The sequence below is a fragment of the Pelophylax lessonae genome, assembly GCF_965119305.1.
Source record: "Pelophylax lessonae genome assembly, chromosome: 8".
Taxonomy (NCBI): domain Eukaryota; kingdom Metazoa; phylum Chordata; class Amphibia; order Anura; family Ranidae; genus Pelophylax; species Pelophylax lessonae.
The window spans coordinates 197,155,546-197,180,834 of record NC_138775.1 but is presented as its reverse complement, the minus strand read 5'-3'; the positions used below and the strand labels follow the sequence as shown (position 1 = coordinate 197,180,834).

At 46.8% G+C, this 25,289-nt stretch overlaps 1 protein-coding gene across 4 annotated transcripts in view; it reads left to right on the top strand.

The window, feature by feature from the left end:
• The window catches only part of CDC7 (cell division cycle 7), a 134,618-nt gene that overhangs the window by 9,275 nt on the left and 100,054 nt on the right, over positions 1-25,289 (top strand). The gene's annotated exons all lie outside the window — the stretch shown is intronic.

Below are 25,289 nucleotides of genomic sequence, written 5' to 3'. Positions count from 1 at the left end.
GTCCCAGGGATTTCATTCCCTCCCCTTCCCTATAAATTCTGATTAATCAGTCTGAGGCTTGCTTGCAAACTGTGCGCAGCCTCTTCAGGTCGTGTCGTTGACCAGGTACATCTTTTTCTGGTATTTCCTTTTAAAAATAAAAGCATTAGAATATCCTTTTTTTTTTTTTTTTTTTTTGGCACGATTTTGAAGCTTTCTTCCTCCTCCTCATTATCAGCTGATCCTCTTGCTATAGCCAACATGAGCCATTCACCTCATGATCAAGATCCGCAAATGTCTATTAGGTATGGGACCACCCTTGCGTAAGTATCAAAAGAGCGCACTGACAAATGTGTTTTAAAAAAAAAAAAAACGCATTTCTCTCTCGATATTTTTTAGCACTGTTTACTCGAAGAGATCAAGAGTCATCAGGACATTATGCTTATCCTCGTGAACGCTGTCCGGGCCACAGGTCACATTCATCTAGACATAGATCTTCCGGTCGATCTAGATCTCATAGGAGCTATCGCTCTCCCTCTCCTCATTCGTTCGGTGAGGAAAAAATGCTGGGTCTGTGGCGCCACACCCCTACCTAACAAGCTGGTCTTTCAGAGCTGCTTTAAGGAATACGCAGCTGACTGAGACCAAGAAAGTCTACAAGTAGCCAAGCTTTTGAAACAGACCATGAAAGATTCTCTTTCTGAACTGGCTGACATGATGCCTGCTCAGGCAAATACCTCAGGACCCGCAGGCAACAGACGTTAATCCATAGGTGCAAGGCCCCTCTATGGCCAGCATGCCAATTCCGCCTTCAGGGCACAGGGCCAGAACCCCTTCTCAGGAAAGGGAGGTGATTGAGGAGTGGAAGAAGATGGAAAATACGTTTTTACTCGCAAAGTTTAGGAAACTTTACCCTCTAGTTCCAGCTGATTCGGAGCCCCTGGATTCGATGCCAGTGGTGGAAGCAGTGACCCAACTAGCAAAGAATGTTACTCTTCCTATGGAAGATTCAGCATCCTTTAAAGATACTTTAGAAAGGTGTATGGATCTGGATCTCAAAAGTAGCTATCTAGCTTCAGGTGCAGCATGTAAGCCAGCAATCGCTCTTACCTCAGTGTCCACCTCAAAAGCCTAGACAGAAAACATAAGAGTCGGCTATCAGACGAGATGTGCCAAAGCAAGACATCATAAAGGCACTGGATGAGCTGAAGATGTCGGCCGATTTAGTCGGAGAAGCAGAAATTGACACCATTCGCTTATCAGTCAGAGCAATTCAGTCATGGCCAAAAGGGCCTTATTGCTAAAGCCGTGGGCAGCGAATATTGCTTCAAAACAGAACTGGTGCAGGATTCCCTTTGATGGGAAGGCACTGTTTGGGGAGAGATTGGACAAAGCAATCTCCAGAGTGACTGGTGGCAAGTCAGGCTTACTTCCACAAGACAGACGGGCCAGGAGATCCAGAAACTTCTCTTCTAGATTTCAACAATCCAGGTCAAGTAATTTCAGACAGTCTCGCCAAAATGGAGATGGCCGGAAAACCTGGAGGGGTACCCAGTCTTCCTTTCTGGGGACCAGAAAAAGTAAAAGTAAACCTTTCTCTGCCCCCTAGGATAAAACCAAATCCTTTTGATATAGGGCAGGCCCAAACACTCTCGGTGGGAGCCAAGCTCAAACATTTGCGCAACCCCCGCCTGACAGTTCCTCTCTGTTTGAGCCTCATAGGTTCAATGTCAGCATGCATTCCGATGGTGTCATGGTCACGTTGGCATCTGAGGTACTTTCAGACAGGCTTCCTAAAACAGTGGAAGAAACATCTCTCACAGCCCATCCTCTTAATACCATGCATGTGCAGAGTCTTCATTGGTGGACTAAGCTTCAGAACCTCTCCAAATCGCGATAGTTGGGTTCCCTCTCCTGGACCACAATTACTTCAGATGCCAGCGGAAAAGGGTGGGGAGCCCATTGAGAAGAAATTGAGGCCCAGGGAAGATGGTCCTTTCAAGCTGAGAGCCTTGTCTCGAACATCCTGGAGTTGAGAGGAGCATTCCTATCCTTAACCTCTCTAGCTCCCCACATCAGAGGCAAGAGAGTCCTTCTGCAACTGGACAACGGGGCAGCAGTCTCCTATATTCAAAAACAGGGCGGGACTCGCAGCAGGTCACTTCTGTCAGAAGTAGAACCGATCATTCTCTGGGCAGAGAGGAATCTCCTAGACCTGAGAGCAGTGTATCTCCCTGGCTGGCTAGACAATCAAACCAACATTCTCTCCAGATCTTGTCTGCACAACAACGAATGGGCCCTGCATCCGCAAGTATTTCACCAGATCGCCAATCAATGGAAATATCCTCAGGTGGATCTGTTCGCTACACCACGGAACACCAAGCTTCCCAGATTTATCTCCCGTTTCAACACCCCCAGGTGGAAGCAGTGGACGCTCTGACATGCACCTGGGACTTAGACACAGGGTATGCCTTCCCACATCGCCCTCTTATTCTAAAATTCTTCCTGAGGCTCCTCAAGGAACCAGTACACATCCTGGCGATTCTCCCTTATTGGCCCAAGAGACCTTGGGTTCCACTAGCCATGCGGCTGTCTCTAAGCACACCTCTGACACTTCCCCTGTTCACTCAACTTCTACAGCAGGGCAGAGTCTCTCATTCAAACCCGCACAGACTGGATCTATGGGTGTGGAAATTAAGTGGCGGAGGTTTGCAGCCTTAAGCTGGATACACACTATAAGATTTTCTGAAGACTTTTTCCTTCAGATTTACCTTTTTCTATGTAGTGCAAGGGCCTGCCAGATTGCATACAAATTGAAAGTGTTTAGGTTTGACCTCATATTATATGGTTTTGGTAAGCCTAAAGGAAAGTCTTCAGAAAATCTTAGTGTGTATGGCCCATTAGGCTGTTCCCGGAAGTCATTTCGACACTCCTTCAAAATAGGAAACCATCCAAAAACTCCATCTACTCAAGAGTCTGGGAAAAGTTCCAAACCTTTGTGCCTGGAAAAATTTTTTTTTGTTATCAATTTTTCTCACCTTCAGTCTCCAATATTTTGGGGTTCCTACAGACCAGCAGCAAAAACCAGACTGAGCTGGGGTGCCACAGGGAGATAATGGCCTCACCGTCTCACCCCTTCAAAAAAAAGAGGGGGTGTGGGGTTCCCAATAAATAGTTACCTGTAACAAAAGGAATGATAGCAAGAAAGCTAGAAAAAGATTGGGTAGGAAACCCAAGCAGTATAGGCTAAAAAATGAATATCTTTATTGAAAAAATATATACAAAATGGAACACATCTATCGGCAATAAGTCACAACAAAGACATACATACATTTACTAAAATGAACCAAGTGGTGTAGCAGGTTAAATGACAAAAGCAAACTGAACAATAGACATTTCATAGACCTGATGATACCATGCTGCGCTGGTTAGGTTGGATGTGATATGGAAGCGAACAGTGAACTAAAGTGCTTTACTGGCCACTAGGTGGCATCATGAACGCCTGTGGAAACACTTTAAGCTAAATTCACAGAGCTAACATCCAATCTAATCAGCAATGGTCAAGTGTTTGGGTCATTAGAAACCAATTGGATGTATTCATGCAGTCAAGGTACTGAGCTGCTAATGGAAATCACTGATAAAAGGAATCATAATAACTGGCCAGTTCGTGTATAAGGAAATTGAAAAAAACATATAGATCATGCAAGCCAATGATCCATCCAGTGAAAAAACAGATGATATGGACTGGTGGGTGCAGTCCTCTGTCACATATATAAAAAACCTGAATGGGTATCTTTCTTCCTCCAATCGATATAGAGTTGTAGGCACCATACACAGCAAGAGATGCATCCAATCAAACTGATACAATTGAGATGTACAAATGACGGACAATAGGCTGTCCTAGTAAATCCATCTAAGATGCACGGATCAATGATTGCATGGGATTATGGTTTGTAGTCCTTCCACAAGTTGGCTTCAAACTAAGCAAATGTGGCTTTAGTGAAAATAAAGTGCAAAATCCATATCGGCAAATGATCATATCCATGGTAAGTGGAGATAAAGGGAGGCAGGCGAAAATGCAGGAACCCTGCGGGGTTCACCAATATAAAGGAAATGTAATTTGGGAGTATTCACTCACTGCTTGGACGCCTGGATTTCCCAATCGTCATCCATTGATCCTGCTTGGAGGTAGATGTCATCCGGCTTCCTTTGTAATAAGCCAAGAGCTGTAGATTTGGAAGCAGGTTCAGTTAGCAAAAATCCTGGATGAAAGGGCCTGAGACAATTGTAGTCAGCTGGTCCGGAATTATGCAGGTAATACCGGTAATTTCTCCCCGCTGAACAAACAGGCTCACATGGATCACAGGACAGCCTGCCACACCACTTGGGGAACTTCTGACGTCAAAACGGATGACTCGTTTCGTTTGCCCAATCCGCAAACTTCTTCATGTGATCCATGCACCTGATGACGTCAGCTGTGACGGAACGTGTCGTGCGTGGTTACGTCATTTCCGCCCCACTGGAACGCAAATCCGGTCGCTGGTTCGCATAGCGTCCCGGAAGCACCCGCCAACGAGGGATTCGCGGCCCCTACTGCTTCTTATGCTTGTTTTGCCACGTTTAAATGTGAGTACTATTCTTAATTTCATGCTTAATAAAGTTAAACGGTACATCACTATATGAGGTCTTCCTTTTTACATACTACCTCGGGATATCTCCTTACACTTGAGAGAGGAATATTATGGTGATCTAGTGTATTGGAAACATCTGACCCCGCTGAGAGGAGACACCCAGGGATATCTTTACCCAAGAGCCCACTACTAGGATCCGTAGGAAAGAGGCTATTGCCCTAAAGTTTATTACCCCTGTAGGGGTATATATCTCTGGTGAGTGCGGGATATATTGGAGGGGTGCATGTTTTTCTTCACCCTACACTTACCACCCGGATCACCCTTCGAATATCACTCATCAATAATATTGAAGCACTATTGTTTTGTGAAGCACCTTTTTTGCAAGCACCTTATGGACTGATTTTGGACTTTTTTGATTTAATATATATATATTTTGGTGTTTTCACTGTATAACTTGCACTGGCACTTTATTGTCATCTTTATTGATTGCACATATCACTTTATATGCTCACAATTTATGTGTATATTTTTATTTTTTTCAAAATAATGGTTGAATATTTTTTTATATAGGTTTATTTATAGTGTTTCGCATATAATTGCACATTAGCTTTTTACTGTACATTATTTTAACCCCTTCCATAAAAGTATATATACACTTTTAAACAGGCAGCGCCATTTTACCTCGCTTCACTTCTTTATTGCACGATATAGCCCATTGGACTATATTTTGGGGTAGGCTGCAGCCTAGCTTACATCCATAAGCGTGGAATTTTTATCTTTTTTTCAGCTCAGTACCTTGATTGCATGAATACATCTAATTGGTTTCTAATGACCCATACGCTTGACCATTGCTGATTAGATTGGATGTTAGCTCTGTGAATTTAGCTGAAAGTGTTTCCACAGACGTTCATGATGCCACCTAGTGGCCAGTAAAGCACTTTAGTTCACTGTTGCTTCAATATCACATCCAACCTAACCAGCGCAACATGGTATCATCAGGTCTATGAAATGTCTATTGTTTAGTTTGCTTTTGTCATTTAACCTACTACACCACTTGGTTCATTTTAGTAAATGCGTGTATGTCCTTGTTGTGACTTATTGCCGATAGATGTTACATTTTGTATATAATTTTTCAATAAAGATATTCATTTTTTTAGCCTATACCGCTTGGGTTTTCTTCCCAATCTTTTTCTAGCTTTCTTGCTACCATTCCTTTTGTTACAGCTTCCTACAGGCCGGAATTGACCTAGGTCTCAGTACATTAAAGGTCCAGCTTTCCAGACAGAGTGGAACTGCGACCTATTCAAGGTTTCACCCCTAAAGTCGCTACCGCAAGTCATTCAGGGAACCATGGGCCTTGCCAGTTTTTTTTTTTTTTCCAGTCAGAAATAGACCTAAGCTTGGACATAGCGAAAGTCCGCATGAAGTTTCTTGTGGCTACAGAAAAATTTAGAACATCTAACAGGCTGTTCCTTATCCCATGGGGAAAAAACAGGAAGGAAGCGTCTAGCAGGACGCTTGCATCCTGGATTGTCAAGCTAATACATAAAGTAGGAAGATTTGTGGTGATACCAATAAAAACCTGCGCAAAATAATGTGATAAACAATTGTGTAAATAAATATACCAACGGTGTAGGAAAAAATTCCTAATTTTTAGGAGCTGCAATCAACACGTGAAAACGTTAAATATGAGAAAAATAAATATTACTAAATATGAAATTGCGCTCAACTAAACACTAGTGCAAAGATAAACCTTATGTGCAAGACATTTTTGTCTTCACATAAACTTTATCTTGGCACTAGTTTTTAATACATAAAGTGTACAGGGCTAAAGGCATGGTTCCTCCGGAGCAGGTGTAGGTTCATTCAGCGAGATCAATTTCTCCTCTCACCTTCCAGGACGGCCCACACATGAGAGATGATAGGCTACCGGAAACACAATCGTTTACAATTTGTTAAAAGGCCCCACCCTTCCCATTGCCCCTCAGTATAGATTGTGTTTCTTCCTACAGCGAAACGTTTGTTATTTTTACTGACCTGAAGACTTTGAAGTCTGATGGTCCCCCTTTGAGTTAGGTTCAGTAAAATGCCGTGAGAGCTGAACTCTACCTGCCGCCTCCTCAGGTTTCTCACAGGTCGCCCCCATGCATACAAGCCGTCGGTCACCAGGGGTGCCCCTCTAGGCTTGTCTCCGGCGCCAGCAGATCTCCTCCACAGGAGGTTTTTTGGAAAGCCCACCGGATGGGCGTCTCAATCCTCATCCTGAAACCGGAACTTCTGGCGTGACGTCAGGGCGCAGCGATGCAGAAGAGAAAAAGTGTGGAGGATACGCCGGACCCGCTTGCTAGCGGGAAAGCAGACTCCCAGGCTACAGGAGCCCGGACAGCTGCAGGGGAAATGAAGCCCTCCACAACCCACCTTCTGGAGAAGGAGGAAGGGAGGCCAGTCCAGGTGTCGACAGCCAAACCCAGGTTGGAACCGGGCAAGTGCTGAAATGTACCCTTGCTTTTTTTTTTTTTTTTTTTTTTTTTTTGAAGACTGCTGGTATTGACAAAAAAAAAATTCTTGGAAAAGTCCATTTCCCTGACCCTAGTCGGACTTACTCCGTGTCCTCTCTATGGTCCATGTATTTAAGTATGGAAGAGCGATACCTGGCTTTTTCTGTTTGTATCCTTTCTTCCAGAGTCCCAGGGCGGTTCGCAAGAAACCTACTACTACTACCCCACCCTTAGCAGGCTCTGTTACCTCCTAAGAAGTGTGGTAATTGTGGTGATAGACTATCCAGCTCCCACACCAAGCCCTTCTGTTATAGGTGCATTTTTAAATTAGCGGGTAAAGAAGCCTCTGGTCTAATGAAAAGACTATTTGAAATCTGTACAGGAAGAGATGCTGACTACAATTCAGTCAGTTCGTTCTTCATTGGTGACATCCCAAACCATAGAGGCTAGTGAACCTTCATTAATGGAGGGTACCTCCTCCCAGGAAAGTTCACTGTCCAGGGCTGGATCTTCCAGCTTCTTACCCGCATCCCAAAACCTCCCCTCAGCACAGTCTAGGGAAGAGGGTAGACTATCCGTAGAGGAAAACTGCTCGGACTCCCAAACCAGTTCAGATGGGGAAGGAGACAGGGACTCAGAAGAACCAGAGGAATTAGGACCAAACAAGAATTTATTTGGGTTAGAAAATATGCAGGGACTCCTTCAGGCCATTTATGCCTCTGAAGAGATACCTGAACTGCCTAAGGAAACTTCAGCCCAGGATAGACTCTACAAAGGGCTAGGAAAGAACCCCTCTAGAGTTCTACCTATCCACCAATCCCTAAAAGGGTTAATCCTTCAGCAGTGGCAGCTGCCGGAAAATAGGCTGGCCAAACCAAAATCTTGGAAGAGGAGATTTCCCTTTAAGGAAGAAGAAATAGAAAGATTTCTAAAAAGCCCTAAACTAGATGCCCCACTGTCACAGGTAACAAAAAGTTCGGACCTCTCCTTTGTTGATACAGGCAGCATAAAGGATGTCATGAACCGCAAGGCAGAACCTTACTGAGGAAGGCCTGGGATGCCAATGCCTCAGCAATGGCCCCAGCATTAGCAGCTTATTGTGTGGCAAGGAACGCTTTCTTTTGGGTAGACAGACTGAACAAACACTTGCCTCAGCTTAAAACCCAAGACCTACAGGATTCCCTGTCTGTAATAGGTAAGGCAGTCGTCTACCTGGCGGATGCGGCAGTTGAATCAGTAGTAGCCTCCGCAAAGACTGGGGCTCTCCTGAATTCCGCAAGAAGAGCCATTTGGCTTAAAGAATGGGAAGGTGACTTCACCCCAAAGACCAAACTCTGTGGTCTGCCCTTTAAGGGGTCTTTACTTTTTGGGTCTGGGTTAGATGATGTCCTAACCAGATCCTCAGAAAAAGGGAAGAAATTCCCTGCTAAACCTAAACAGGAGGGAGGCAGGACATTTTTTTCGTGCCCCCCCCCCGGGACAAAGGCAACAAAGGAACAAAAGAGAGCCGGCTAAAAGATGGGGGTTCGGGAAAGGAAGGCAAAGAAACAGTTTGCTCTTCCCCTCCGCGGGCGCAAGGGATAACAAGTGACGCCAAAATCAAAGTGAGGGGCAGACCGAGTCAATTTTTGCCCCATGGGAAGAAATTGCAGTGTCCTCTTTATATTCACTCCCTCATAAAAGAAGGGTATCGCCTACAATTTTCTTCGATACCCCCTGTAACAATAACCCTTACCCATCTCCCCATGAAAATTCAAAAAAAGGAAGCCCTACTACAAGGCATTCAAAAACTGGCAGAGCAGTTAGTGATAATTCCGGTCCCAGAAGATCAATTCTTCCAAGGTTTTTATTCCCATGTGTTTGTGGTCCTCAAACCCTCAGGGAAGTATCGCCTCATAATCAACTTTAAAAAGCTTGAACATGTTTTTACTTTACAAAAAGTTTTCAATGGAAACCATCTACTCAGTACGAAAAAATCTACTGAAAGATGTTTTTCATGACTACACTAGACCTCAGAGATGCATACCTGTATGTTCCGATTCATCAGGAACATCAGCCCTTTCTGAGATTTGCGATAGTTTCAAAAGAGGGGACGGCTCACTGGCAGTTCAGAGCACTTCCTTTTGGACAGGCAGCCAGCCCAAGAATTTTTCGCAAAAACCTTGGCGGATGCAGTAGCCCATCTACACCTTCAAGGGATAGCCCTAAACCTCTATTTGGACGACCTGCTGATTTTCGGCAAATCGGCGGTTCAGGTGAACTTAGACACCGATCGAAAAAAGGGAGAAAATAGTCTCTTCAGTAACAGCCCTGAGGGACGCACCCTCCTGTTCCAGAAAAAAAAATCCCAAGAGTCCTTGAACTCATGTCGGCCAGCATCCCAGCAGTTGTTTGGGTGCAACTCCACGCAAGAGAGCTTCTATTCTTCCATCTGTCCTGGGACAGGAAGATAGAATCACTAGACGAGTCTGTCAATCTCTGTCAATGGAACCCTATAAAGATCACCACAGATGCCAGCACGAAGGGTTGGGAGCGCACCTGGAGGGGGCTTAAGCTCAGGGGGTCTGGGACAGACGAATAGCACAGGCCTCGTCCAACTTCAGGGAGTTGAAAGCAGTGGGGGAAGCCCTGAAAGCGTTTGAAAACTTCATCTTAAACAGAGAAGTTCTGATCCTATCGGACAATACCACAACTGTCATCTATCTAAATCGACAAGGAGGAACCAGGTCAAGTTCCCTCTTAGCACTGACCAAAGAGATTCTTGGGTGGACCGAAGGGAAGATAATCTCCCTTGTGGCCATTCACATCAAGGGGAAGAACAACTGGCAAGCAGATTTCCTCAGTCGCCATCCCATAAAAGAATGGGAACTAAATCCCAGGATCTTCCAGTCAATGGTCCAAAGGTTTGGGCATCTGGAGATGGACCTGTTTGCCACCGGTCAGAACAGGAAGGTAAAAAGGTTCTTCTCCCTTGCACGGGCCAAAGGGATGTCCGGGATGGATGCCCTAGCTCAGCCCTGGCAGTTCAACCTAGCCTACGCCTCCCCCGACCCTAATTCCCAGAGTCCTACAGAAATTAAGTCAGTCTCAGAATCTGCGACTTATCCTAATTGCCCCTTGGTGGCCAAAAAGGCCATGGTTTGCAACCTTGAAAGCCATGTCAGTAGCCTCACCATGGCAACTCCCGAATCCCCCAGACCTGCTGTCTCAAGGACCAGTTCTGTGTCCAGACCCAGGATTCTTCCATCTGACAGCCTGGTTACTGAGCGCCAACTCCTAATTTCAAAAGGTTGCTCAGAAAGAGTAGTGGACACACTCTTGCTGAGCAGAAAGCCAGTCGCTAGACAGATATATATGAACATTTGGAAAAAAAATTGTACCTGGCGTAGGCAAAAGGATTTCGCCTCCACCTCTATTCCTCCAATCTTGGAATTCTTGCAAGATGGAGTAGATAAGGGTGTGGCAACTAACACCCTTAGGGTACAAATAGCGGCTCTTTTGTTATTTTTGGACACTAGTCTGGCTAAAGAGCCGTCGATCAAAAGATTTTTGTTGGCTAGACAAAGGGCTACCCCTATCGTTAGACAGGTTCCCCCCCTAGGACCTGACCAGGGTCCTATAGGCATTATTTGAGGACCCTTTCGAACCCTTAAAGGAAATTGCCCTTAAGTTTTTGTCGTTAAAATTGGCCTTCCTGTTAGCCATTACAACAGCGAGAAGAATAGGGGACCTACAAGCTCTTTCCATAAAAGAACCTTTTTATGGTGATTTTCCCAGACAGGATTGTTCTTAAACCAGATCCCCTGTATTTGCCAAAGGTAGCATCATCTTTCCACAGGACACAGGAAATAAATCTACCATCCTTTTGTGATAACCCCAAAAATAAGGAAAGGAAATTTCACAGTTGATGTGAGAAGATCTCTTCTCACTTATTTAGAGAAGACCAAAGACTTTAGGAGATCAAACCACCTTTTAGTCCTCTATTCTGGGCCCAGAAAAGGACTGCAGGCCTCAAAGCCTTCAGTTTCTAGGTGGATTAGACAAGCAATTGCCACCTCTTATGAGGTCTCAGGTGTTCCTGCTCCAACTAAAATTAAAGCACACTCAAGAAGAGCCCTAGCTACATCCTGGGCCGAGAAGGCTGGAGCATCCTGGGAGCAGATCCGCAGTGCAGCCACCTGGTCCAGTCACGACACATTCCTGAAGCATTACTGTGTAGAAGTACTGTCTCAACAAGACCTAGCCTTTGGCCGAAAGGTCTTACAGGCAGTGCTCCCAGCCTAACGTAGGCCTATGGGTAATCTATTATCCTCATGTGTGGGCCGTCCTGGAATGTCAGAGGTGAAAACCTACCGTTAGTTAACTGGTAACGGTGTTTCTATGAGCCTTCCAGGACGGCCGGCCTACTTCTCACCCTGTTAAGAGTGTGGTAAGAATGTATAACATAGATGGTAAGTACCTATAGAATTGTATGTTAAAGAATAGCGCACACATGCAAAAGAAATGACTATCAAATATGGAGACAATCCATAAATAAAAATGGGGATTTGGTCCCACCATATGGCCATATAATATATGGCCATGATAATGGGGTACTTTGACGTAGTGGTGGGCTTGAGCACGATATGGCCATTTGGTGGGACCAAATCCCCATTTTTATTTATGGATTGTCTCCATATTTCATAGTCATTTCTTTTGCATGTGTGCGCTATTCTTTTTTAATATACATGTCGCTTGGTTCATAGCTGCACCGGCTTTAGATATACATGTTCAGGGTTTGCTCCCCAAATTTATTGCTTGTTTATTATGTATTCGGTCTGACCAGACTTCTGGGGTTGAGCACCCCACCCCCCACTCACACCTGTATTCTATCAGTGTCCACTATCAAGTAGATATAGGAGGAGTCCCTTGTAGTGCATTAGCACATCTCTCCCAGCAAGGAGTGTTGTCTCCAAGGGTTAGGGAGGCTGGATTCAGGCCTTTTTTATGGATAGTGTAGGACCCACTGATAATGGGGTACTTTGACGTAGTGGTGGGCTTGAGCACGATATGGCCATATGGTGGGACCAAATCCCCATTTTTATTTATGGATTGTCTCCATATTTGATAGTCATTTCTTTTGCATGTGTGCGCTATTCTTTAATATACATGTCGCTTGGTTCATAGCTGCACCGGCTTTAGATATACATGTTCAGGGTGTGCTCCCCCAATTTTTTGCTTGTTTATTACATATAGAATTAAAAGAACACTTCCCTTGGAATTTGGTTGTGTAAGATACTTTTTTACAACTGAGGGGTAAAGGGAAGGGTGGGGCCTTTTAACAAATTGTAAGTGATTGTGTTTCCGGTAGGGAGGAGCCTACATCATTTCATGTGTGGGCCGTCCTGGAAGACTCGTATAAACACCGTTACCGGTTAACTAACGGTGGGTTTTCTGCCTGATGGGCAGCCAGAGCAAACGTCTCCGTGGATACTATCTGCAGGGCTGCCACATGGTTGTCTCAGCACACATTTTTAAAACATTATAGAGTTGACCCTGGAATGCTCACCACTGTAGAATTTGAAAGAAGGGCAATGCAGGAAGCCCTTTCTTCATCTAAATAAAAGCATCTACCCACACTTTTGTCAGCTAGCTATTTATCACAGGTATGCTGCCATGGAGGCGCCAGGAAAACGGAAAATTGTATCATACTTACCATAATTTTCCTTTCCTAGTGCCTATCCATGGCAGCATACGCTCCCTCCCTCTGTATTCTATATCACAGTAGAATGCTGTGTATAGGGGCATCTTTCTTTTAAGATATTCACTAGTCCTGAAGGCGGAGTAGAGGCGGAGCTCTATCACGGGTATGCTGCCATGGATAGGCACCAGGAAAGGAAAATTACGGTAAGTATGATACAATTTTCAGTTTTTATTGTAACACCTTCCAGACCGCCCCAAGCAGATATACTGCGGCAGAGCGACACTCCTAGTTTTGTGCACTGGGTCTGGGGAGCATGCTGTTGTGATAGGACACAGTGGTAGCCAATCAGCGGGTTCGGCAGTCCTGATGTTTGCTAGTTATCGTTCTTAAGCTGGATACACACTATACAACTTTTGTTGGTAGATTTCCTTTAGATTTACCTTCAACTATGTAGTGCAAGAGCCTGCCTGACTGCATACAAATTGAAAGTGTTTTTAGGTCTGACCTCATATTAAATGGTTTTAGGAAGTCTAAAGAAAATTGTATAGCGTGTATCCAGCCTTAGACTTTATTAGTATTACTTTAGCCCTGGATCAGACTGGTGTGGCTCTAAAAACTTGCTACTTTGGCACAATTTCAAAACCGCACATCATTGCAGTTTGCACTACCGATTAATTGCGACTTAATTTAACAGAAGTCTATGCAAGTCGCAACGAAATTGGAAAAAATAGTGCAGTAGCCTTTTTCATAATCGCTGCAACATGAGTCACGGCGATATGAACACTTCCATTGCCGGCAATGGGGTGCAACTTGTCATGGGTTTTGGAACTGTCCAATCCCATGACAAATCACACCAGTGTGAACAAGCGCTTCAAGCTGCAGTCTAGTGACTATTTTTTTAAATGGGTGAAATCTTCTGCCCTCTGACATTACTATAGCTTTGATCATCCTGTGCTGTGGGGGTTAATACAAGCTGCTCCACCTGTCACAGGCGCTCTTAAAAATGTCAACTATGCTCATACAATTCATAAATGCTATTAATAAATAAAATGCTATTTCCATTTCCTTCATTGATGGACACAGCTCCTTATTGACCATTGGGTTATACTGCCCCCTACAGTAGTAGGACACTAGGCAGGAAAAAGCTTGACTACGCCTATGGGCAGTCCCAGGGGGGTATACGCCCACTCTCAGCTATAGGCACTCAGAGTTGTTTTTTTTTCTGTCTAGTCGGGAGTAAGGACCTAGTTCCTTGCTGGGATCTCTGGTCCTGGCAATATTTTCCTTTTTAAATATAACTTTTTTCCTATCATTAAGGGTTTCACAGGGTGAAGAACTCTTCCATAGGCTACCAAGGGCAAGGAGCCCCGTTGTAGATGTGGGCCATTCTTCTGGACTCATAAGAGGCCTTTTCCCCAGTCATCTTCCAGGACGGTCACATGAGAGCTAGGCTTTACCTCCTGCAGGAAACGCAAGCACACAAGTTTAAAACAGGCCGCCCTAGGCTGCCCCCTCAGTTCTTGTGTTTCCTGCGTCCTGCAAAACACTGTTATTGGAAAGACCACTTCCCCAGTTTGTTTGTTTTTTTTTTTGCCTAAAAAAAAAAAAAAAAAAAAAAAAAAAAAGCGTTTTTATCCACGACAGGCATCCCTGGATACCTCCTTCACCCCCTATGCCATAGCTGATGAGGCAGTCAGTTACAGGTTCTTGGGGTAAAGGAGGGGAGGAGAGAAGAACTCCCCAACTTTAAGAACCCCATGTTAGAAAGGTAGGCTGGGCCACAGACATTTTTAGCAGTTTGGGGAAGGGGGGTTTCTGGATGTCTTCTTCTCCTCCCATCCATCCTTGCTTTAAGGGACTTGCTGTCAGACCAGCGGTGCTGTTTACCTTTGCAGTATCCTGCCGCATTCCTCTAGCTGTTGGGCAGGAGAAGGAGGCTTCGTCGTGCTTGCCTTCCTCACCCTGATGTTTTGCTGTTCTGCTCCCGGCGTGTCTAATCTAGGGGACCCCTGGGAGCAGAAAAGAAGTCCTCAAGATGGCGCTGCTTCAGGAAGTGGTCGGGTGGCCATCTTTTTTTTGTGGGCAAACACAGCCGCGATCAGAGCGGTTGTCCTTTTAGACGGGGACGGGCCCTCATGTATTTAAGCGTGAATTTCAGATGGCAGCAGCGTTCAGAAATACACAAAACAGGCGTGCTCCTTGCCCTCCAGGCGGTCCAATGGCGGAGGACAAAGGCTGTTTACCGGAAGCTGCAGGCCAGGCCCCAGCTCTCATAGGGTAAGGAGGAGGAGAGGAAGCTGGAGGGGCTTTCCAGGGTGGCCCGCCCCCCCCCCCCCCCCCCCACTAGGCAGCGGGTATGCCGATCCACGGGACCGGCAGCACCCGTGATTGCTTCCCGCTGAGGGAGAACGATGGTCAGCTGTTGTAAACTCTTCTGAAATTATTACAGAGCACCTGTAATATTACACCCCCCCCCCCCGGCCAGTGTCATTATTACAGTAACAGTGCATATTTTTAGCATTGATTACTATGTCACTGGTTCCCCCCCCCCCCCCCCCCAAAAGTGTCAAAAATGTCACTTAGGGGTCTGATCTGTCCGCCGCAATGTCGCAGTCCCACTAAAATTTGCAGATTGCCGCTATTACTAGTAAAAATAAAAACGACAAATCTTTCCCCTAGTTTATAGACGCGATAACTTTTGCGCAAACCAATCAAAATACGCTTATTGTTATTTGTTTTTCGTTTATAGCGCATAAAATACAAATTACAAAGCTGATCAAATAACACCAAAAGAAAGCTCTATTAGTGGTAAAAAAAAAGGACATCAATTTTATTTAGGTACGGTGTCGCACGACAGCGCAATTGTCCATTAAAGTAACGCAGTGCTGAATCGCAAAAAATGGCCTGGTGAGGAAGGGGGCAAATGCTTCAGGTCCAAAGCTGGTTAAATGTCCCACTTGGTGTCAATGCAAGCAACTGATGTGTGCGCACAATCACATGGACAATTTCTATGTGCATGTAAAGGAATATGCCTTGGCTGGTGCCTAGGCACAGGGTGCTGTCTAGAAAAGTCATCCTGTCTGCTGATATGTCCTTCCTGACACTGTTAGGACTATGATGAGCAGACATGCTAAACACTGCCATCTTGTGGTTAAAAACAATCTGTATTTCCAGTACCAATACTGTCATATGATAAAAGTCTTCAATAAATGTAAAACAGTATCACCCTATGATGATTTCCTTGGTCTATTTTATTTTATTTCCTTATGTGCGTTTGATATGATGTTCTCATGATGCTCCAGAGAGGGGACGGACAGAAGTAGGCTGTGTATTATTTCTAGGTGCAGCTTGGAAATCTTATTGGTATAAGGCAATCCTTCTGTGAGTGCTACCCTTACAGGGGGAGAGGTGGCAGCACTGGAAAGTTTGTTTGGATGATACATACACACAGAGCATAAGTCACCTTATGGACTTTTACAGTTGGTCTTGCATCGGATGCACTTTTAAGGGTACCGGTCTAGTCATAGTCATGTTTTTTTTTTTTTTTTTTGTTATATGTAGCACCTTGTGAATTGAATGATATTCACAGATAATCACACTTTTTTTTTTTTTTTTGCACACAAATAGTGTTTATGTATTGAGTACTTTGCACTGAAAAGTTGTTTGTACAGTGGATAAGTGCAGATCAATAGTTTGTTCCTTTAGGTTCACACTATGCCAGTTTCAAGACAGCTGTGTTAGCATGGACATAGCAGCCCATTCGTTTGAATTGGCAGCTGTACCTATGAAAAAGGTCCCTGCACCTTTTCCAGAATATGAAATCATTTTTTTTTTTTTTTTAGCAAACACTCTGGAGAATAAAATGGCGGTCGTTGCAATATTTTATGTTGCGCTGTATTTTTATTTTATTTTTTTTTTAAATATACTTCACTGAATTCAAAAACAACCGTAAAGTTAGCCCCATTTTTTTGACTTTTGTAGAAGATGTCACGCCGAGTAAATAGATACCAATCATGTTACGGTTTAAAACTGCGCACACTCGTGGAATGGCGACAAAATACAGTACTTAAAAAAATCTCCGTAGGCTATGCTTTAAAAAATGTTAATGGTTACCAGTTTAGAGTTAGAGGAGGTCTTTTGCTGGAATTATTGCTCTCGCTCTGACGATCACAGTGATACCTCACGTGTGATTTGAACACTGTTTACATTTGTGGGTGCGACTTATGTATGCATTTTTTTTGGTGCGTGAGCACACGGGAACGGGGGCCCTTAAAAAAAAAAAAAAAAAAAATTTAACCCGGTTTACTAAAAAAACAAAAAAAAAAAATGAAAACACTGATTTACTTTTACTGCTGTCACAAGGAATGCAAACATCCCTTGTGACAGGTACTCTACATGGAGGGATCTGGGGTCTAAAGGACCCCAACCCCCTCCAATGCACTTCAAAGTATTCAAAACGCCAAAATCTGCATTTTTAACCACTTGCTGCACGCTCACAGTACTACTACCTAAGTCGCTGGACTCCTAGTGATCCCGGCGACACAGCAGGAGTCGGGCCGGAGGAGGAGAGGCGGCGATCGTGTGATAAGATCTGCCTGCTTGTGTAAACAAAGCAGGCGGATCTTCTCTGTGACACAGGAGGAGATCACATTATTCAGCATAGCTCATTGAGAATTTTTTTTCTCAAAGACATGTAGCTAAATACATTTTTAGCCTAAATATATGACAAAAATTTAATATATTTGGATATTTTTTAACTGTCAAATTAGAAAATGTCACTTTGGGCTCTTTCGCACGGGCGGTCCGATCAGATCCGCCTGTCAGTTTTTTAGGCGGATCTGATCGGATGCCCCATTCAGCCCTATGGAGCAGTGGATGTCAGCGGTGACCTGTCCGTTGACACCCGCTGCCATCCGCATCCGATCCTGTCCGTGAAATCTGGTTTCCATCCGTCCTGGGGATCGGATGAGAGCGGACAGGCGGTCCGCTCTCATCCGATTCCCCATAGAGAGCAGCGGGGCTCTGACACCTCCCTCTCCGCACTGTGTGCGGAAACAGAGCTGTCGTCTGTCGGCTCAGCGGGGATCGGCGGATCGATTCCCGCTGAGCAAACCACGGTCCGCAACGGAATGCGGACCGTGTGAAATGGGCCTTACTTTAAAAATTGCATTTTGTAATCTCCTTGCAATGTGTTGATCTTTTGTTTTGCATTAAAATCCCTTGTTCACAATAAGAATCTTTTATGGGAAAAAAATAAAAAATAAATTATTTTTCATCATCGCCCTGCCACACAGCCGATGGCCCCTTTCACACTGGCTTTCTGATCAGGTCCGCCTGTCAGTTTTTCAGGCGGACCTGATCGGACCCTTCAGTCTCTATGGAGTGGCAAGCGGCCGCCATCTGATCCTGTCCGCCAAAAACAGACAGATGGTGGTTCTATTTACCATCCGTCCAGTGAATCGGATTGGATGGCATCGGATGGAAACAGACGGTCCGTTTCCATCTTATTGCCCCATAGAGGAGAATGGGCTGCGTCTGCATAGCAGAGCGAACAGGACCTGTCATCCGCCTGCTCAGCGGGGATCAGCAGAGAGATCCCCACTGAGCATGCGGATTCTGCTTAGCGTAGGCGCCCGTGTGAAAGGGGCCTAAGGTGGCATATGTTACTCTTGGTCACTGGATCTCCTATCGCCCCAACCTTGCTGCACTGTTTAAATTTAAGATCGGTTATATAAGATCGGTTATCGTCATTGACAATAAAGCTTTGTTAAAAAAAAAAAAAACTGGCTCCTAACTTTTTTAGCTGGCTCCAATATTCCAAACAAATTTTTCAAGCCCTGCGCTAAAAGGGTCATCCACGCCGAGCTGCGTTGTTGATCTGCATAGATCAATGCAAGGGCACATAGAACACAATTGTTTTCTATATGGTGTTTACACCATACAGGTGTGATGGTGAGTGCTAAATAAAATTGCCGTTAGTCTGCATTGTTACGCATGGTTTCATTGTGTCACAGAGCAGGCTTCAGCTATCGCCGTGCAACCTGATGAATTTTTAAAGGGTTAGTTCATCCTAATGAAACAAAAAAAAAAAAAAAAGCACACTATGCACTGCAGGCAAATTATAGTTGAACCATAGTAGCACATTTTTTTCACTAATTAAAGGACAAGTTTACTTTTTAACATTTTTTTTATTTTTTTTGTTTCAGGAGTCTGGAAACCATTGCACTAGCAATCAGCAGATCGCTGATGCCGTGCCGGTCTCTGGCACACTGTGTATCGGCTTACCCATACATTCCAATCAGATAAACTGATACTCCCTGACAGGAACACTCAATGAACTGCTACAGCGCTTCACAGCGCCGTGGTAGTTCATTGAGAACTACAAGCCGCTGAATATGTCAGGGCTTGTACTTCATTCAGACACACAGAGCTGTGTATCTGAATAACATGGCTGTGTGGGCGGAGCCCTGAATGGCAACGCTGTTTTTCAAACAGTAGCAGCTGCTGCCACAGTGGGCGGCAGCTGCACCATTGGGAACATGTTCTCAAAGTTGAACCATAAGGCCCATACACACAATCATATGTAAAAGATTTTCTGACGAACGATCTGCCAATTTTCGGATTGTTAGTATAGTGCTTTAGACAGCCGGTTACAAATTTTTGGATGACAAAAACTGAATGTGCAGGCTATAAAATTGTTGTTTGTGAGCACAGCGTCCTTTCTCTTACGTCCTCCGACAGTCGCCGCCTCTTCATATTCGTCACTAATGGGGTTATTGACCTTTGCTCCGTAGGAGTAGCTAGGCAACAAAATATATTCATATCAAAGCTTTTAGCATATCCCACCCCCAGGGGGTGGTCTCCTCAGTCAATACCTCCCTGCTTCCTGCATTTCCAACTCAGTTTCTAATGCCTAGCTCAGGAGTAGGCTGGCTGTTCCTGTGCTGGGGCTCTTAGTCTCAGCTTCTTTTCTCTTTTTGATTTTATTTGGAGTTTTTTTCTCTTTCTTTTACTTAGCTGTTTATTTTAGCGTTAGTTTCTTCTGATGAAGATGATCGTGCGGAGCTGGGTCTCAGTCTGGCCACCCTGGTTCCCAGGGCTCAGGGCCAGGGGCTTCCCAGCCTGCCATCGAGCGTTCAGTTTAGGTTTTACCCTGGCACATTGAACGACCCATCCCTGTTCACTGCAGGGATGCTATCGGTGAGGTGGCTACCTCACTGGACGCCATTGCGGTTTCGCACCGCAGTGCCACTGTGTCATGCTTGCGACACTCCCTGTCCTCAGTGCAGCGGTTTGGTCGCTGGAGCAGGCTCCCCACGCCATCCGGACTTGTAAGTGTAACTCTATGTGGGGACCTGTCTATTTGGGTGTCAGTCTGGGACTGTGTGACCCTGCATGTCTGTGTGGCTGCTGTGCTCCCTGTCAGTTCCTGTGTGGACCTGCTGCCTGTGTGTGGGCTGTGAGGGGGGGGGGCTCTCCCGCTCTGCTGGGTGTCAGCAGGAGGCAGTCAGATTTTGGGCATGCTGTGCGGCGATCGCCATTTTTTTGCGGCAAAATCATGGTGGCCGGGCCAAACGCCGCCATGTTGGCGGTGATCGATCAGGCCACATGTCGGCGCCATTTTCTATTTGCCCATAGAATCCTCAGCTGAGCGGCCATGTTTGTGTAGCCTTGCATAGGCTTCATAGGGGCGGTCAGTCTTGCATCAGTTCCTTTTGCTCTGGGACAGCGATCGGTGGCAGCAGCCTGTGTGATCTCCCCAGGTTTTTATCTTCCCTTTTTTCCTGTATTCCTTGCCCAGTTTCTTGTCCCTGTAGGGGTCGGTGTATTCAGTGGGTGCGGTGGGCTACGCTCGCCGCGATCTTAAAGGGGCAGTACTCCTTTTTTTCGAATATTGCTGGGGCATGGATTCTCAGGAATGCAAGTTTCCTCCCACCTTGGTGGGGGGCCAAGGGGCTGCTGCTTCCCCAGAGGGGGCTGATCTGGCCACTATTGTGGCAAACTTAGCTGCTCAAGTGCAGATGCTGGTGGCTGATCGATCCACAAAAGGCCCAGAGTGTCTATTTCCTCTGATTCAGTGGGCGATGGGGCTGCTATGGCTGGAGTGCCCTTCTCAGGGTCTCACTCATCTCTAGACCTTGTGGGGTCTGAAGGGGAGGCTGAGGTGGAAGGGGTTGATAATTCTCCCCCTGGCTCGTCTGAAGAGCTTGCACTCATGGATGAGTTGGTTGCTTCTATCAAGCAAACGCTGCATTTACAGGATGAACCATGTCCTCCAGTTTTGATGTCCTCTTATGGGACACAAAGCGCAAAACATCGCAGGTTTTTCCTTGCTCTACGGAATTTCAGCGCGCTGTTGATGAGCAATGGCGCAATTTAAAGAAACATTTCGCTGTGCCGAGTAGGTTCAAGCTGCGTTATCCATTTACTCCCACCACTGATGAGCGTTGGTGTGTGCCGCCTCAAGTAGATCAATAAATCCACTGCGATTCCTGCTGAGGATACCCTGGTGTTCCGGGACCCTACGGACAGGAGATTGGAATCTCTGGCCCGTCATTCTTATACGATTGCTGGTTCTATGCTGAAGCCTATTTTTGCTTCCATTATGGCAGCCCAAGCCATTGCGGATTGGACGCAGGTGCTCAGACGCACCCTGGTGGCTGACTCTGCCCCGCCGACAACTTTGGCTATGGTGGATCAAATTCATCAGGGTGTCATGTATTTGTGTGATGCGGACTTAGATATGGTCCCTTTTGGCTGCGCGTCTTTCTAGTGTGGCGGTCTTGAACCGTCGCCTGATATGGCTGAAATGTTGGTCTGTTGACCAGTCTTCTCGCAAGGCTTTGGCTAATTTGCCCTACGCGGGATCTCGCCTTTTTGGCGAATCTTTGGATACTCTGATAAAGGGTATTTCTGGGGGTAAGAGCACTCTCTTGCCCCAAACTCACAAGATTAAGTTTGTTCGTGGTAAGAAGAATACCTCGTTTAGACCCTCTCAGGGGTCCTTTCGTGCCTTTCGGTCGCACTATGAGGGCAAGCCCTTCAAGGGCCAAGGCTCCCAGAAGAAGCCGTGGACGTGTAAGCAGAAGTCCAGCCAGTCCGGGTCTGCTACCCATAACAATGCGGCCTGAAGGGACGCCCTCACCAGGTTCTGGGGTGGGGGGACGTTTGCTCGGTTTTCTTCAACCCTGGCTGGACCGCATTCGGGACAGATGGGTTCAGGAAATCGTTCGATCTGGATACAAGATCGAGTTTCTCTCGGCCGGCGGGCAGATTTTTCCCCTCAAACCTTCAGCTGACTCCGGAGCGCTTGCAGGATCTGCACCTGGCGGTGCGGGACCTGCGGGCCCAGGGAGTGGTGGTCCGGTGCCTCATCGGGACAGATTTCAGGGGTTCTACTCCAATCTGTTCACTGTGCCCAGAAAGGAGGGCAAGGTACGTCCGATTCTGGACTTAAAAGCTCTGAACCACTTTGTGCGGGTTCGCAAGTTCCGCATGGAATCCCTGCGATCAGTGGTGGCTGCCCTAGTTCCGGGGGAATTCATGGCCTCCATCGACTTGAAGGATGCATACCTTCACATTCCCATTTTCGAGGGTCACCAGAGGTACCTTCGATTTGCCATTGCGGAGGATCATTAACAATTCGTGGCGTTGCCCTTTGGTCTCGCTTCGGCTCTGCGGGTTTTCACCAAGGTGCTTGCGCCGATTCTGGCCTTATTGAGGGCCCAGGGCATTTCTGTCCTGGGGTATCTGGACGATATCCTGATTCGGTCTGCGACCAGTCAGGGCCTGGTGAACGACCTGTCCATCACAATGCAGACTCTGCAGGACTTCGGTTGGACGATAAATTTTCCGAAGTCAACGTTGTGTCCGTCGGTTCGTCTTCCCTACCTGGGGATGATTCTGGACTCTGTTCAAGCGAAGGTCTTCCTGCCGGAAGACAAGCTTCGGACACTTCAGTGCGAAGTCAGGTCCCTCGGGGACAATCAGTGCTTGTCCCTCCGGACGTGTATGAGGTGTCTGGGATTGATGGTTTCGGCCTTCGAGGCGATTCCCTTCGCCCAGTTTCACCCACGGGAGCTTCAGGCGGAGGTCCTGGCCAAGTGGGACGGGCGTCCGCAATCTCTGGATCTGCGGCTGTCGTTGAGCCGTCTCACCTGCAGGGGTCTTTTGTGGTGGCTCCAGTCCCCGGCGGTGTCGGGGGGCAAGTCCTTTCGTCCTTTGTCGTGGACGGTGATCACCACGGATGCCAGCCTGTCGGGCTGGGGTGGTGTTCTGGGCGTTCTGTCCGCCCAGGGTACTTGGTCGAAGGAGGAATCCTCCCTTCCGATCCACATTCTGGAATTGCGAGCGATAAATCTCTGTCTACTGCGTTGGGACGGACAGGCTTCAGGGCCGTCCAGTTCGGGTACAGACGGACAATGCCACAGCGGTGGCCTACATCAACCACCAAGGGGGCACCAGGAGTGCCCGAGCGGCTTGGGAAGTAGCAGACATTCTGTCTTGGGCCGAGACGCACGTCCCGGCGCTATCTGCAGTTCACATTCCGGGGGTGGAGAACTGGCAGGCGGATTATCTGAGCCGCCAGACCCTGGACCAGGGAGATTGGTCCCTTCACCCGGATGTCTTCCAGATGTAGTGCGCGAAGTGGGGGTCCCCAGATGTGGACCTGTTCGCGTCTCGTCTAAACAACAAGGTGGAAAGGTTCGTGGCAAGGACGCGCGATCCTCGCAGACGCGTTAGTGGCGCCCTGGCATCAGTATCGCCTGATGTATGCCTTTCCACCGATTCAGCTGCTGTCCAGGCTCCTTCGCAGGTTGGCCTCGGAACCGCGCACGGTGATTCTGGTGGCACCGGACTGGCCTCGCCGGTCTTGGTACGCAGACCTCGTGAATCTGACGGTCGACGCTCCGTGGCGTCTGCCACTTCGAGAAGATCTCCTGTCTCAAGGACGATATTCCATCCTGCTTTACAGTCGCTGGCTTTAACGGCCTGGCTGTTGAAAGCCAGGTCCTGAAGGATAGGGGTCTTTCCCCTGAGGTCATTCCCACTTTGATCAAGGCTAGGAAGGCCTCTTCGGGGAAGATTTACTACCGTACTTGGAAGGCTTACTTTGCCTGGTGTGAGTCCAGGGGGTATTCCCCTCGCTCGTACTCGGTGTCGAGAGTGTTGGCTTTCCTTCAAACGGGCGTGGACCAGCGTTTGGCGTTGGCCACGATTAAGGGTCAGATTTCTGCGCTGGCCGTTCTTTCAACGCCCTGTGGCGTCTTACTCTTTGGTTAGCACCTTTTGTTCAAGGGGTGCGCCATTTGGTCCCTCCTAGGAGGGAGCCTTTGCCTCCATGGGATTTGAACCTGGTTCTGTCCGTGTTGCAACATGCTCCTTTTGAAAAGATTAGGGAGATCTCGTTGTCTCTGTTGTCCAAGAAGGTTGCCTGTGTCGGAGCTGGCGGCCTTGTCCTGCAAATCTCCGTATTTAGTGATTCACTTGGATAAGGTGGTCTTGCGACCTAACCCGTCTTTTCTTCCGAAGAGGATCTCGGAATTTCACCTCAATGAGGATATTGTTCTGCCTTCGCTTTGCGCGAAGCCTAAGCATCCGAAGGAGGTGGCGTTGCATTCCTTGGATGTTGTTAGGGCGATCAGGGTTTACCTGTCATCAACTAAATCCTTTCGCAAGTCGGATTCTTTGTTCTTCCTGAGGGTCCTCGGAAGGGCATGGCGGCGTCGGCTGTGACCATCGCCAAATGGATCAGACAGGCGATTGTGCGACCATCGCCAAATGGATCAGACAGGCGATTGTGCAAGCCTATGCTTTGAAGGGGAAGGTTCCTCCTTTTCCTGTGAAGGCGCACTCTACCAGGTCTCTGAGTACGTCTTGGGCCTATCGTCATCAGGCTTCTGTGGCCCAGGTGTGTAAGGCGGCGACTTGGTCGTCCGTTCACACCTTCTCAAAATTTTACAAAGTGGATGTTCAGGCATCGGCAGATGCTTCTTTTGGCCGTAAAGTTCTTAGTGCGGCAGTGCCTTAGGGTCCCTTGTTTGGGCCCTTGGCTGTTGGGGTGTTTTTACCCCTAGGTTACTTGTTCTTTCCTGGGTTGTTGCTCCTGTTGAGCATGTTTTCCTGTTGCCCAGTTGGTTCTCTTACTTTGGTAAGGTTCCTTTATCTGATGTGGGTACTGCGTTGCTTTAGGCGCGGCTGCTTTTTCCCACCCCTCATGTCTACACTGCTATGGGACGTCCCCATTAGTGACGAATATGAAGAGGCGGCGACTGTCGGAGGACGTAAGAGAAAACTGAATTTTTGTAAAATCTTACCTGTAAAATTCCTTTCGCTGAGTCCTCCGACAGTCGCCGCCCCCGCCCCTCTTTTGGGGTTTGTTTATGTACTCTACTGCTATGCTACTGAAACTGAGTTGGAAATGCAGGAAGCAGGGAGGTATTGACTGAGGGGACCACCCCCTGGGGGTGGGATATGCTAAAAGCTTTGATATTAATA